The sequence below is a fragment of the Apium graveolens genome, chromosome 6 (genome assembly GCF_009905375.1).
Source record: "Apium graveolens cultivar Ventura chromosome 6, ASM990537v1, whole genome shotgun sequence".
In the NCBI taxonomy this organism is placed as follows: Eukaryota; Viridiplantae; Streptophyta; class Magnoliopsida; order Apiales; family Apiaceae; genus Apium; species Apium graveolens.
The window spans coordinates 140,234,096-140,249,359 of NC_133652.1; positions in this window are offsets into that span (position 1 = coordinate 140,234,096).

Sequence of the window (15,264 nt, forward strand, 5' to 3'; positions counted from 1 at the left end):
ATATTGAAGACCTTCAACGGATATGAAACAAAGATTCAACGGATGTCTCTAATGCTTCAACGGATAATTTTCATCAACGGATAAGTGCTTCAACGGATAAAGACTTCAACTGATAATGCATCAACGGATGAAAGCTTCAACGGATGCTTAGTTCATTAGCAGTTGATAGTGACAATTCACAAGCTAATAGAGGCACATGGCTTGACAGAGACAAACTGGAATGTGGAAGCCTCTAGGAGGAATCAAAAAAATGCAGCATTTCCATTCTGGTGCAAACAAGGAAGTATTCAAAGATTCACAGATTATCCTAGATTGCATTGGATAGAGAAATGAAGAAGAAACATGTGAAGAACCTTTTTAATTGTATTTTACAGTTTTGTCTTCACTTGTAAACTTGGTGATATATAAACCAAGTAGCAGCTAGTAATTAAAAAAGAATTTTCCTGAGCTGTTTAGAAATATCCAGAGAGAAAATCATCTAGTTTGTACTACGAAGCAGCTGTGATTTAATTCTTTGAATCACAGATTTTCTGAAATAACACATCTCTGGTGGAACAACAAATCCACTAGAAAAGTTTTTAAGTTCTTTGTGTTCTTTACATTTGTGTTTGAATATATATCTGTCTGTATTAGCTTCAAGCAATTCACACACTTGTTCTCAAAAACACTCAGCCTTAGAAACTGCTCAAAACTTGAAAAAGTTTTGAGATTTACATTCAACCCCCCTTCTGTAAATCTCATTGTCAGTCCACTGGGAATAACAATTGGTATCAGAGCTAGCTCTTAACATACAAAAAGTTTAAAGATCTATTCTGCTAACATCATGTGTAAGAAGGATATTGGTGTAAAGATTCCAATCCTGGAAAAAGATAACTATCATCACTGGAAGGTGAAGATGCATTTACATCTTCTCTCTCAAGATGAAAGCTACATCAACTGCATTGAAAATGGTCCTCACATCCCACACAAGGTGGCCACAGCTGCTACTGCAACAGTTGCTGTTGGACAGTTTATTCCCAAGCCAAAGGCAGAATGGACTGTTGAAGATATTGAAGAGGTCCACAAGGACAAGAAAGCCATGAACATTCTGTTTAATGGCCTGGATCAAGATATGTTTGACAATGTCATCAACAGCCAAACTGCTAAGGAAATTTGGGATACTGTGCAGCTTATCTGTGAAGGCACTGAGCAAGTTAGAGAAAACAAAATGCAGCTTCTCATTCAACAGTATGAATATTTTCACTTTGAAGAAGGAGAATCATTGAATGATACCTTCAACAGATTTCAGAAACTGTTGAATGGATTAAAGCTGTATGGGAGAGTGTACCAAGTCAAAGACTCCAATTTAAAATTTCTAAGGTCTCTACCAAAGGAATGGAAGCCTATGACTGTTTCTCTAAGAAATTCTCAAGATTATAAGGACTTCACACTTGAAAGATTATATGGAATTTTGAAGACATATGAACTTGAGATGGAGCAAGATGAGCTGTTGGAAAAGGGAAAGAGAAAAGGAGGATCAGTTGCACTTGTAGCTGACAGTGAGAAGGTTGAAGCCAGGAATGAGGAAAAGACAATGCCAAGTCTCAAAATTGGCACAAGCAAATCAGAATCAAGCAAGGGTAAAGAGCAAGTAGTTGAGGATGAAGACAAATCCAGTCAGGATGACTCTGATGATATTGATGAACATCTGGCTATTCTGTCCAGGAGGTTTGCAAAGATGAAGTTCAGGAAAAATATAAAATTCACTAAGCCAAACAAAAACATGGTGGACAAATCAAAGTTCAAATGTTACAACTGTGGCATTAGTGGACACTTTGCAAGTGAGTGTAGGAAGCCAACCTCTGATAAAAAGAAATTTGAGCAAGTTGATTACAAAAAGAAGTATTTTGATTTGCTTAAACAAAAGGAAAGAGCTTTTCTCACTCAAGATGATTGGGCAGCAGATGGGGTAAATGAAGATGATGATGTGGAATATGTCAACCTAGCCCTGATGGCTAATTCTGATGAAAATGAAACTAGTTCATCAAGCAACCAGGTAATTACTACTGATCTCTCTCAGCTTTCTAAACATGAATGCAATGAAGCCATAAATGATATGTCCAATGAATTATATCATTTGCGTGTTTCCCTGAAATCACTAGCTAAAGAAAACACTAGGATCAAAGAGAATAATGTGTTTTTAAGTGATAGGAATGCTGTGTTAGAGGATCAGGTAATTAAGCTTGAAAAGATAAAACTTAAATGCTTGACTGTTGAGAGTGAACTAGAAGAAGCTGTTAAGAAAGTAGAAATTCTTTCTAAACAGTTAGAAAGTGAGCAAGAGGTAATCAAGGCCTGGAAAACATCTAGGGATGTTAGTGTTCAGATTGCCAAGGTTTAGGGAATTGAATCATTCTGTGAGGATGCCTGGAAGAAAAACAAAAAGGAGTTAGAATTAATTGATGGACTGTCAACGGATGTGGAATCAACGGATGATGAAAGTTATCCGTTGAAGGAAGAAAAGGAGCATCCGTTGAAGGCCCATCAATTAAAACAGGCAAGTAATTTTAAAAATAAAAACCTCAATAAGAAGAATGATTCAACTCTCAAGAACTTTGTCAAAGAAGGAGCTAGCACATCCAAAGATGCCAGTAAGGTGAATATAGGACACATGACTTTAGATCAGCTGAAAAATAGGCTTAAGTTGGTTGAGGATAAGAAGGAAACTAAAAGAAAATCTAAAAGAAATGGGAAGGTAGGGATTAATAAACATAACAATTACACACCTGATAGGTATGCTCCTAGAAAAAGATGTGTGCATTGTAAAAGTGTTAATCACCTATCTGATAATTGCAAATCTGTTAAAAATACTCCCATGCCGTCAAATCCCTCCATGCCTAACAAGTCTATGTCACCTCTGCATGCCATACCTGTTATGTCTCATCAGAATCCCCATGCACATTTTACAAACATGCCATATATTAATAATCCTTATTTTACTGCATTTAGTTGCCTCAAATGCCATACAATATGCCTATGTGGAATAACATGTTTGCACAATCTATGCCTTATCAAATTCAATCAAATGTGCTAAATGATTCTGTGACTAACCCTACACTTCAACCAACCACATCTGAGATCAAGGTAGACCCAAAGTTACCTAAGTCAAAAGATGCAGGAGGAATGAAGTTTAGGAAAAAGACTAAAAAGGTTGGACCCAAGGAAACTTGGGTACCAAAATCAACTTGATTGATTTTGTTGTGTGCAGGGAAAAAGAAGGAATCTATGGTACTTGGACAGTGGCTGTTCAAGACACATGACAGGAGATTTCACCTTGCTCACAAAGTTTAAGGAGAGAGCTGGCCCTAGCATAACCTTTGGAGATGACAGCAAAGGATTCACTATGGGATATGGCTTGATTTCAAAAGAAAATGTCATCATTGATGAAGTTGCATTGGTTGATGGTCTCAAACACAACTTATTGAGCATCAGTCAACTATGTGACAGAGGGAATACTGTTTCCTTCAATTCTGAAGCCTGTATTGTCACAAGTAAAAAGGACAATAAAGTGGTTCTAACTGGAGTTAGAAAAGGAAATGTGTACTTAGCTGACTTCAACTCTACAGATGCAGAATCCATTACTTGTCTTTTTAGCAAAGCAAGTGCAGTTGAAAGTTGGCTATGGCACAAGAAGCTGTCCCATTTGAATTTCAAGACAATGAATGATCTAGTCAAAAAGGACTTAGTTAGAGGAATGCCTCTAGTGGAATTCACAAGGGATGGACTGTGTGATGCTTGTCAGAAAGGAAAGCAAAAGAAAGTATCATTCAGTAAGAAGCTTGAATCTGCAATTGATGAACCATTACAACTGCTACACATGGATCTCTTTGGACCAGTTAATGTATTGTCAATTTCAAGGAAAAGATATTGCCTAGTGATTGTTGATGATTTCTCTAAGTTTTCATGGGTCTATTTTCTTGGATCAAAGGATGAAGCTAGTGAAATCATTATCAATCATATCAAGCAAGTCAAGAATCATTTTGATTTCAAAGTAAGGAATATTATGAGTGACAATGGAACTGAGTTCAAGAATTCAACCATGAAGTTGTTCTGTGAAGAAAATGAGATCATGCATGAGTTCTCAGCTCCAAGGACTCCACAACAAAATGGTGTGGTGGAAAGGAAGAACAGATCACTAATTGAAGCTGCAAGGACAATGCTTGAAGAGTCAAAACTCCCAACTTACTTTTGGGCTGTGGCTGTTAAATGTGCATGTTACACTCAGAATATTTCTCTAATCAATCAGGCAAAAGGCATGACTCCCTATCAATTATTCAAGAGAAGAAAACCAACTTTAAACTTTCTGCATGTCTTTGGTTGCAAATGTTACATCTTAAGGAATCAATCTGATCACAAAGGAAAGTTTGATGCAAAGGCTGATGAAAGAATATTTGTTGGTTATTCTGCTGGAAAATCATATAGGGTCTACAATCTAAGAACCAACATTGTCATGGAATCTGTGCATGTTGTGTTTGATGATAAAAAGATTGATGGACTAACAGATGAGGGACATCATGAAGGACTCAAATTTGACAACATTGAGATATATTGTGATGATAGTGAAGATGAGAATGATGAAGAAGGCATCTCAAGAAGAATTCAGAATTTGCCTTTGGATAATGCACAAAATGCTGCATCCGTTGAAAGTCATAATTCAGCTTCCGTTGAAAGAAGTAATGCAGCATCCGTTGAAAGAAAAAGTGCATCATCCGTTGAAGTTCATAATGAAGCATCCGTTGATCACAGTCTGTCAACGGATAATCAATTCACTTCATCAGTTGATAGAGCTCCCAATTCCTTTCAAAGGATCAGCAACTCAGGGGGAGTTTCAACCAATCAACATTCTATCTCACATCATGACAATACTGAGGCAACCTCATCTAGAGCTAATCTACCACCTCAAAGGAAATGGACCAAGAATCACCCTTTTGAACTGATCATTGGTGATGCTACATCTAAAGTGCAAACTAGAAGGGCTACTCAAGATGAATGTCTGTATAGTAGCTTTCTATCACAGGAGGAACCTAAGAGGGTGGAAGAAGCTCTATTGGATCCAGATTGGATTTTAGCAATGCAAGAGGAGCTAAACCAATTTGAAAGGAACAAAGTATGGAAGCTGGTACCCAAGCCAAAGAACAAGAGTTCTATTGACACAAAATGGGTATTCAGAAACAAGATGGATGAAAATGGCATTGTCATAAAGAAGAAAGCCAGATTGGTTGCTAAAGGCTATTCTCAACAAAAGGGAATAGATTTTGATGAAACATTTGCTCCAGTTGCCAGACTTGAGGCCATCAGAATCTTTCTAGCCTATGCAGCTCATGCCAATTTCAAAGTCTATCAAATGGATGTCAAGAGTGCATTTCTAAATGGGGAATTGGTGGAAGAAGTTTATGTAAGCCAACCTCCAGGATTTGAAGATCCAAACTTTCCAGACTATGTGTATTATCTGTTGAAAGCACTATATGGACTAAAGCAAGCACCTAGAGCCTGGTATGAGACTTTGTCAAAATTCCTTCTAGATAATCACTTCACAAGAGGTACTGTTAACAAAACTCTCTTCTTTAGAAATGTTAATGGCTCTAAAATACTTGTTCAAATTTATGTAGATGATATTATATTTGGATCTACAGATGACAAGCTTTGTAAAAAGTTTGCTAAGTTAATGCAAAGTAAATATGAAATGAGCATGATGGGAGAGCTAACTTATTTTCTTGGTTTACAAGTTAAAAAAGTTAGTGATGGAATATGATCTTTTAAAGAAGTTTGACTTAATGGATTGTTCATCTGCAAAAACTCCCATGGCCACTGCCACCAAGCTTGAATTAAACAAGGCTGAAAAGTCTGTGGATATTTCAAGTTATAGAGGCATGGTTGGCTCACTTTTATATTTAACTGCTAGTAGACCTGATATAATGTTTTCTACATGTCTCTGTGCTAGATTTCAAGCTGACCATAAAGAATCTCACTTAGTGGTTATTAAAAGAATCTTCAGATATCTCAAAGGGACTCCAAATCTAGAAATTTGGTACCCTAGAGAGTCTGGTTTTGATCTAATTGACTACTCAGATGCAGATTATGCAGGCTGTAAAATAGACAGGAAAAGCACAACTGGCACCTGTCAATTTCTAGGGAACAAGCTTGTGTCATGGTTCAGCAAGAAGCAAAATTATGTTTCTACATCAACAGCTGAAGCTGAGTACATTGCTGCTGGTAGTTGCTGTGCACAGATACTATGGATGAGGAATCAACTATTTGACTATGGTCTGACTGTTGACAAAATTCCAATATTGAAAATCCTCCCAAAAGGATGTAACTATTGAAAATAGTCCCCAACCAGGGACACAGAACAAAAGAGGGAGGAACACTGAAGCCACACATTCACCAATTAAAGCCTTTTCAAGGAAGAAGAAGGCCAAGACCCTAGTTTCCACACAAGGGGCACACACAGCACAGATACATCCACCTGTATCTGAGCCTTCTCAAATTCAGCTTGATGTGATTCCAGCAAATGTGGAGTCACAGCCCCATTCTCTCATAATAGAAACACACCAATCATCAAACTCTCCATCACCCTCTCTGGATGTGGATATAATATTCACATCAATTCATGATTCTCCCTCATTAAAACTCAGGGAGGAGCCCCACTCAAAACCTGATGATCATCATCTTTTAGATGATTTGTTGGATCATCAGCCAATTCTTTCAGATATGGTTGAAGAATCTGTGTCACCTCACTTAAAATCAATTCATACAGATTCAACAATTATGTCACTTTCTATATCTACATCTTTTCCTTCTTCAACGGATATCTCTCATCCGTTGACAAGTGGTTGTTCTTCAACGGATAAGCTTAACAGCAGTTATCCGTTGATACCATCAGTTTCCACCTCAACGGATACTCCTATCCGTTGATGGTCTCTACACACTTAACAGAAACAATTCTAACTGTAGAGGACATGGTTACTGTACAATCACTTTTAGGTTTGAGGGAAGGGAGTAATCTTATGAGTGAGAGGCTGGGTTGCTCCCAGGCAAAAGGAGAGGTTGAGAGTCACCATATGCATGCTATTTCTTCTAGCATGGCAAAAGTGAGTGAGGGGAGTGCCACCTTAGAAGGTGAGGGTGAGGGTATGAGGGTGTGTGTGAGCCAGGGAGAGCCCCTAATGCAAGAACATAGAGAAAATGAGTGAAAGACAGGTACAGAAGCTATAAGGGTGGATCCAGCCATTGCTAGTGAGTCAATGAAAGTGGGTGATGCAGAAAAGGAAAGACAATTTCAGCAACATTACAAAGCTGTAATTGATAACATTTCCTTGGATGCTGACACTTTTACTCATCCTGTTTCAGCCTATCAATTGTTGGCTGCTCAGGGCAATGTGGAGGCAGAACAGACTTTAAACATTGTGCACACTTCAGAATCTCTTCTCAGAGACAAAGCTGCTGTTAACAGGCTGCCTTCTCAAGCTGGTGAGCCATCTGAAGAATTTGGAGTAAATTCTAATGATGATGACTCTGATTCTTTGAATGAGAGCATGAACTTAGGGGGAGTAGCAGGCCCAAGTTCTGTTCCAGATCTTTCTGAATGGGCATGGGAAAAAGCATCAACACCAGGAGAGTTTGGTGTCACTTTGGTTAGACAAGTCATGACAATTCAGAAGGCCCTTCAGGAGACTACAGATGCTGGTACCAAGGCAATTCTTCAAGCTCATATGGAATCTCTGCATCTCTTGCAGTTGCAGCACTTCAGACAGAATCTAAGTGTGGATGAGCTCAAGTAGGACATTGCTGATCTGAAATCCTACAATGCTGAGAAGTTGGATTCAGTCATACCTTATGGTACTATGTAAGATTTGTTGGGGAGACAGAGGAAAGAATCTGATGCTGACAAGAGACTGGCCAAATTAGAATCTAGAGTTCAGATCATTGAAGACTTTATGGTCACCATTCTTCAGAATCAACAAACTCAAACAAATCTACTCATGCAGCTGGCAAAAGCACAAGGCTTGACCCCTACCCTTGATGATAACAAAAAGGGGGAGAATAAAAGGGAAGGGGAAGGAGAGCCATCAACAACAGTTCAAATATCTCAAGTACTAGTTCCTGCCATCATCACTTCTCCAATTATTCAAATCAAAGGAAAGCTTGATGGAATTGATCTAATCCAGATAGCAGCAGCTGAATTGCAAGTCAAAGAGCAAAGGAAGAAGATTGATGAAAATATGCAACAAATTTTTGGTTCTACAACTTCTCAATCACAATCTGTGAAGCATAGCACAAAAGTGGAATCAATTATTATGGAGCTCAAGCCAGTAGGGAGGAATAAGGTTGGAGAGACTTCTTCCAAGGATCTGAAACCTATGGTTCTCAAGCCCAACAACAGATCCATTAAGGACTCTACAAAGAATCCTCTGAAAGAAGTGGATTTTCCTCTTCCAAAGGATGATGAGGACAAGCTTTTGGGTAGAAGTATCACAAAGCTCAAAGAGACCATGGATGTGGTTGTAAGGAGGAACATGGCTATTATCTTCAGAGAGGGAAAGAGCATATGTGTGATGCAAGGACATCCCAAATTCTCAATAGCCAAGAGGGAAGAAACCAGAAGGTTGAAGGAAGAAGCCAAACAGCTAAAGGCTGACAAAAGAGCACAAGTAAAGCTTGAAAAACAGCTAAAGTCAAGTCAGGCTGAAGAACAGAAAGAAATTGAAGACAAAAGTGAAGATGAAGCTATGGGGGACATGGTTGATACTGATATGGAGGAAAAAAGTAAGGAAAAAGAAGAATGGCAGTAAGGGAACATAAAGAAGGCCAATGCAAAGAGAAAGATGGTAGATGAGACTGAAGAAACTCAATCAATATCCAAACCACTACCCTCTATTCCTGAACCCATTGTGCCTGACCCCTTCATGAACATTCATGGTGAAACAATCATTCCTAAGGAGGAACCAATTAATTGGGACACCATCAAATTGCCCACCTTCTTAACCTCTTCTCCACCATCAAAGAAGCAGAAAAGAAGAATCAAATCAACACCTTCTAAAGCCTCAATCAAATTCACACAGAAGCCTAAGCCTAAGCCTCAAGCCTCTAAGGATGATTATGTTCACATCTGTGACATAAAAGAATTTTCAGACATTGAACTCTATCTGGATGAGCTGGAGGAAGTAAGGGGAATAGCTGCCTACAGACAGCTACCAGAAAGACTAGTGTTCAAATACAAAGGAAGTGGGGAAAGAACTTGGCCTCTTTACAGAATTCTGAATGAAGGCTACTCTACCTTGATTAGAGTCTACTCAGCCATACAAAGGGATTATGGCTTTACCAGGACTGCCAAGACTGAGATTCTCAACAAGATTATCAACATAAGGAAAACTTGGAGGGAGCCCAATGCCTTGCCTAGAACATTACTCATTCAAGAAAGAGGAATTACAGTTCATAAATCACCTCATTGGTTGATGGAGTTCAGAGACAACAAAGGAGTCAGAAGATTTTTCAGAATTGAAGATCAGCTCAAGATTGCCAGTAATGAAACTCTCAAGGATATGCAATCTAAGTTGGACATCAATGAAGAAGATGAAGCTGAATTCTACAGACAACTTCAACTTCAAATAGAGGAGAATGACAGGAGGCTAGGAAAGAAAACAAGGGATCAAAGGAAAAGAAAGTAATCTGCTCAGGCTAAAGGAGCACCCTTGGAAACAATGTAATTCTTCAATTCCATCTCAGCAAACACATTTTTGTAGCACTTTTGAATTTCTGCTTTATTACATTTTATATATTTGTCAAGTGTTTTGTTATCATCAAGCTAAACCCAAATTTATGCCTACAATTCTAGTAGACATAAATAGGGGGAGATTGTTAGAAATATGTGTATTAGTTTGATGATAAGTTAAACAAAACACTTAAGTAGAAATCTAGTGTTTGTAGCCTCAACGGATAAGACCATCTTGGCTATCCGTTCAAGGAGTAGCTTTACTTAGTAATAAGTTTAGTATTGTAGCACATTTTATTCTCTGGATACAAGTTGTAATTCTTATATGTTGTAGGAAAGTATCAGTCATGTTGACTACTAGTGGATATGCAAATTGGAGGGCTAATTGTAAATATTTCATGCCTTGTAATTTTGTATAAGTGAAGAAGTATCAACTGATATTGAATACCTTCAACGGATAAGAAACAAAGCTTCAACGGATGTCTCTAATGCTTCAACGGATAATTTCCATCAACGGATAAGTGCTTCAACGGATAACGACTTCAACTGATAATGCATCAACGGATGAAAGCTTCAACAGATGCTTAGTTCATTAGCAGTTGATAGTGACAATTCACAAGCTGACAGAGGCACATGGGTTGACAGAGACAAACTGGAATGTGGAAGCCTCTAGGAGGAATCAAGAAAATGCAGCATTTCCATTCTGGTGCAAACAAGGAAGTATTCAAAGATTCACAGATTATCCTAGATTGCATTGGATAGAGAAATGAAGAAGAAACATGTGAAGAGCTTTTTTAATTGTATTTTACAGTTTTGTCTTCACTTGTAAACTTGGTGATATATAAACCAAGTAGTAGCTAGTAATTAAAAAAGAATTTTCCTGAGCTGTTTAGAAATATCCAGAGAGAAAATCATCTAGTTTGTACTAGGAAGCAGCTGTGATTTAATTCTTTGAATCACAGATTTTCTGAAATAACACATCTCTGGTGGAACAACAAATCCACCAGAAAAGTTTTTAAGTTCTTTGTGTTCTTTACATTTGTGTTTGAATATATATCTGTCTGTATTAGCTTCAAGCAATTCACACACTTGTTCTCAAAAACACTCAGCCTTAGAAACTGCTCAAAACTTGAAAAAGTTTTGAGATTTACATTCAACCCCCCTTCTGTAAATCTCATTGTTAGTCCACTGGGAATAACAGACTTGATAGGTTTTGTTTTATTATCCTGTCTTATTACCATATAAACTTGGTGATATATAAACCAAGTGTAGCTAGTAGAACAAATAACTAAGCAAACACATTTTAGGAGAGAAATAGAAAAAGCTTTATTTGTCAAGAATTTTTCTGTAGTTTGTTTGTTAAACTTATAAAGCAGCTGTGAGCCAATTTGAGCTTCACGGAGTTCTCAAATTGATATATATATATATATATATATATATCTGGTGGATACATTCAAATCCACCAGAAAGTTTTAAGGACTTGTGTTTTTATTACTTTGTGTTTGATTTATTTAATCCTTTCATTCCGCACTTTGCAAATCAAAACACATATATATTTGTCGAGTTAAGAACTGTTTTTAAATCTTGAAAAAGAAGCCGGAATTACATTCAACCCCCTTTCTATAATTCTTGTTGTTTTGTTAGGGAATAACAATTGGTATCAGAGCAAGCTCTTTAAGTACAAAGAGTGTAAAGATCACAACAAACAGCAAGATGAACAAGAAGGATGTTGGAGTTAAACTTCCTTTTCTGGACAAAGACAATTATCACCACTGGAAGGTGAAAATGCATCTACATCTTCTTTCTCAAGATGAGGCCTATGTGGATTGCATAGAGAGAGGTCCTCATGTACCAATGAGAGCTGCAACAGGAAATGAACCATTTGTTCCCAAGCCTAGGCATAAATGGTCAGATCCCAATATTGAGCAAGTCAGGAAAGACAAGAAGGCCATGAATATATTGTTCAATGGAGTTGATGGCGATATGTTTGATAACATCATTGACTGCAAAATAACCAAGGAGGTTTGGGACACTATCCAGATTATTTGTGATGGTACTGAGAAAGTAAGGGAGAATAAGATGCAGCTGCTAATTTAGCAATATGAGCACTTCCATTGTGAAGATAGTGAGTCTCTCACTGATATTTTTAGTAGATTTCAAAAACTACTAAATGCTCTGAAGTTGCATGTAAGAGTCTATCAGAAAAAAGACTCTAACCTCAAGTTCCTTAGATCTCTTCCAAATGAGTGGAAACCAATGACAGTCTCATTGAGAAATTCTCAAGATTACAAGGAGTTTACCTTGGAGAGACTGTATGGAATCCTAAAAACTTATAAGCTTGAAATAGAGCAAGATGAGAGGATGGAGAAAGGAAGAAAGAAAGGAGGGTCCATAGCACTGGTTGCTGAGTTAGAAAAGGAGAAAGAGGTGAAGGTAGAAGCTATTGAGTCTACTTCAAAGGTCTGTGAGAACAAGGGTAAAGGGCTGATAGCTGAAAATGAAGATCATTTGAGCCAAGATGACATGGATGATATTGATGAGCATTTAGCATTCCTTTCCAGAAGATTTTCCAAGCTCAAGTTCAAAAAGAACTTTGGAGCAGCCAAGCCAAGTAGAAACATGGTGGATAAATCCAAATTCAAATGTTTCAAATGTGGCTTGGCAGGGCATTTTGCCAGTGAGTGTAGAAAGTCAGATTCCAGCAAAAAGAAGTTTAAGCCTGTTGATTACAAACAGAAATATTTTGAGTTGCTCAAGCAAAAGGAAAGGGCTTTCATTACAAAGGAAAATGATTGGGCAGCTGATGGATTAGATGAAGATGAAGATGTAAGCTATGTCAATCTAGCCTTGATGGCCAAGTCTGATGAATCAGAAACAAGTTCTTCAAGTAATCAGGTAATCACCACTAACCTAGAACATTTATCTAAAGCTGAGTGTAATAATGTAATCAATGATATGTCTACAGAATTATATCACTTGCGTGTTACACTTAAGTCCCTCACTAAGGAAAATGCTAAAATTAAAGAAAATAATTTGTTTTTAAGTGAGAGGAACAATGTGATAGAGTCTCAGTTTATTGAATATGAAAAATTGAGAATTGAGTGTAAGATTACTAAGGATGAATTAACTGAGTCCTTGAAGAAAGAAGAGATTTTAAAGAAGCAGTTTGAACGAGAACAGGAGGTGATTAAAACATGGAAATCATCCAGAGATGTCCATGCTCAAATCACTAATGTTCAAGGTATTGAGTCCTTTTGTGATGCAGCCTGGAAAAAGAGTAAGGAGAAACTGGAATCCAACTTGGTTGAAGGATTGTTGACAGATGTGGACTCGATGGATGATGAGAATCATCCGTCGGATAACCAAAAGGATTATCCGTCGAGTGACAAAGAGCCACATCCGTCGGCTGTGAGTAAACCTGTGAGCAAAGCTAAGCTTGCCAAGCTGAATGAAAAATATGGATCAGTTCCCAAAAACTTTGTTTCAGGAGAATCAAGTCAAGTGAAGAAGGAGAAGAAAGTTAATGTTGGTCATCTGTCCATCAAGCAATTGAATGACAGATTAGAAAAGATTGAGGTTAAAACAGAAACTAAAAAGAAAAATAATAGAAATGGGAAAGTAGGAATTAACAAGCATAACAACTATACACCTGATAAATATGCACCAAGAAAAATATGTGTTAAGTGTGGTAGTGTTAATCACCTGTCTGTTAATTATAAACTTGACATACCTACTCCTTTGTCTGTGCCTCCCAATTTTCCCAACATGACTGCTATGCCTACCATGCCTATGAATGTTATATGTCTACTCAAAATATGAATGCACAATTTGCTAATATGCCATTTACACCTAATCCTTATTATTCTACATTTAGTATGCCTCAAATGCCATTTAGCATGCCTTACTGGAATAACATGTTTGAAAACAGCATGCCTTTTCCTGTTAATCAAAATGTGCATGATAATTCTGTTTTAATGACTGGTTTCAAAGGTCCAACTCAAATGACTAAGGATGAATCAGAAATTCCCAAGTCAAATGAAATCACACCTAAGAAACCAAAAAAGAAAACTAACAAGGCAAGACCCAAGGAAACTTGGGTACCAAAATTAACTTGATTTGGTTTTGATGTGTGCAGGGAAATAAAAAGAATCTTTGGTACCTGGATAGTGGTTGTTGAAGGAACATGACTGGAGATTCTACCCTGCTCATAGAGTTCAAGGAAAGAGCTGGCCCAAGTATTATTTTTGGAGATGACAACAAGGGTTATACTGTGGGATATGGCTTAATTTCAAAAGACAATGTCATCATTGAAGAGGTTGCCCTAGTGGATGGTCTCAAGCATAATTTGTTGAGTATCAGCCAGCTTTGTGATAAGGGCAATTCAGTAACCTTCAATTCAGAAGCCTGTGTTGTGACAAATAAAAGAAGCAACAAAGTGGTTCTCACTGGTGTGAGAAAAGGAAATATGTATCTAGCTGACTTTAACTCATCTAATGCAGAATCTGTCATTTGTCTTCTCAGTAAAGCAAGTCAAGATGAAAGTTGGCTATGGCACAAGAAGCTGTCCCATCTAAACTTCAAACCATGAATGAGCTTGTCAAGAAAGAACTGGTTAGAGGCATTCCTCAAGTGGAGTTTTCTAAGGATGGATTGTGTGATGCCTGCCAAAAAGGAAAGCAAATCAAAGCATCATTTAGAAAGAAGCTTGATTTAACAATTGAAGAACCTTTCCAATTGCTACACATGGATTTATTTGGACCAGTCAATGTGTTGTCCATCTCAAGGAAAAGATTTTGCCTAGTAATTTTGGATGATTTCTCAAAGATTTCTTGGACATATTTCCTAAAGTCTAAAGATGAGGCTAGTGAAATCATCATCAATCACATAAGGCAAGTCAACAATCATCCTGATTTTAAAGTAAGGAGAATCAGGAGTGTCAATGGAACTGAGTTCAAGAATTCTGTGATAAGATTATTTTGTGAAGAGAATGGGATAATGCATGAGTTTTCTGCAGTAAGAACTCCACCACAAAATGGAGTAGTGGAAAGAAAGAACAGATCTCTTATTGAAGCTGCAAGGACAATGCTTGAAGAATCAAAGTTACCAACATATTTTTGGGCTGAAGCTGTGAATACTGCCTGCTACACTCATAATATTTCTTTGATTAATCAAGCAAAGTGTATGACACCCTACCAATTGTTCAAAAACAAGAAACCAACTCTAAATTTTCTTCATGTCTTTGGCTACAAATGTTTTATCTTGAGGAATCAAACTGATCAACATGGGAAGTTTGATGCTAAAGCAGATGAAGGAATTTTTGTTGGATATGCTGTGGGAAAGGATATAGGGTCTACAATCTAAGAACCAACATTGTTATGAAATCAATACATGTTGTGTTTGATGATAAAAAGATTGAAGGACTGCAAGATGGAGATTTCCATGAAAGCCTCAAGTTTGATAATATGGAGATGGTTAGTGATGACAGTGATGATGAAAGTGATCAAGAAACAGTG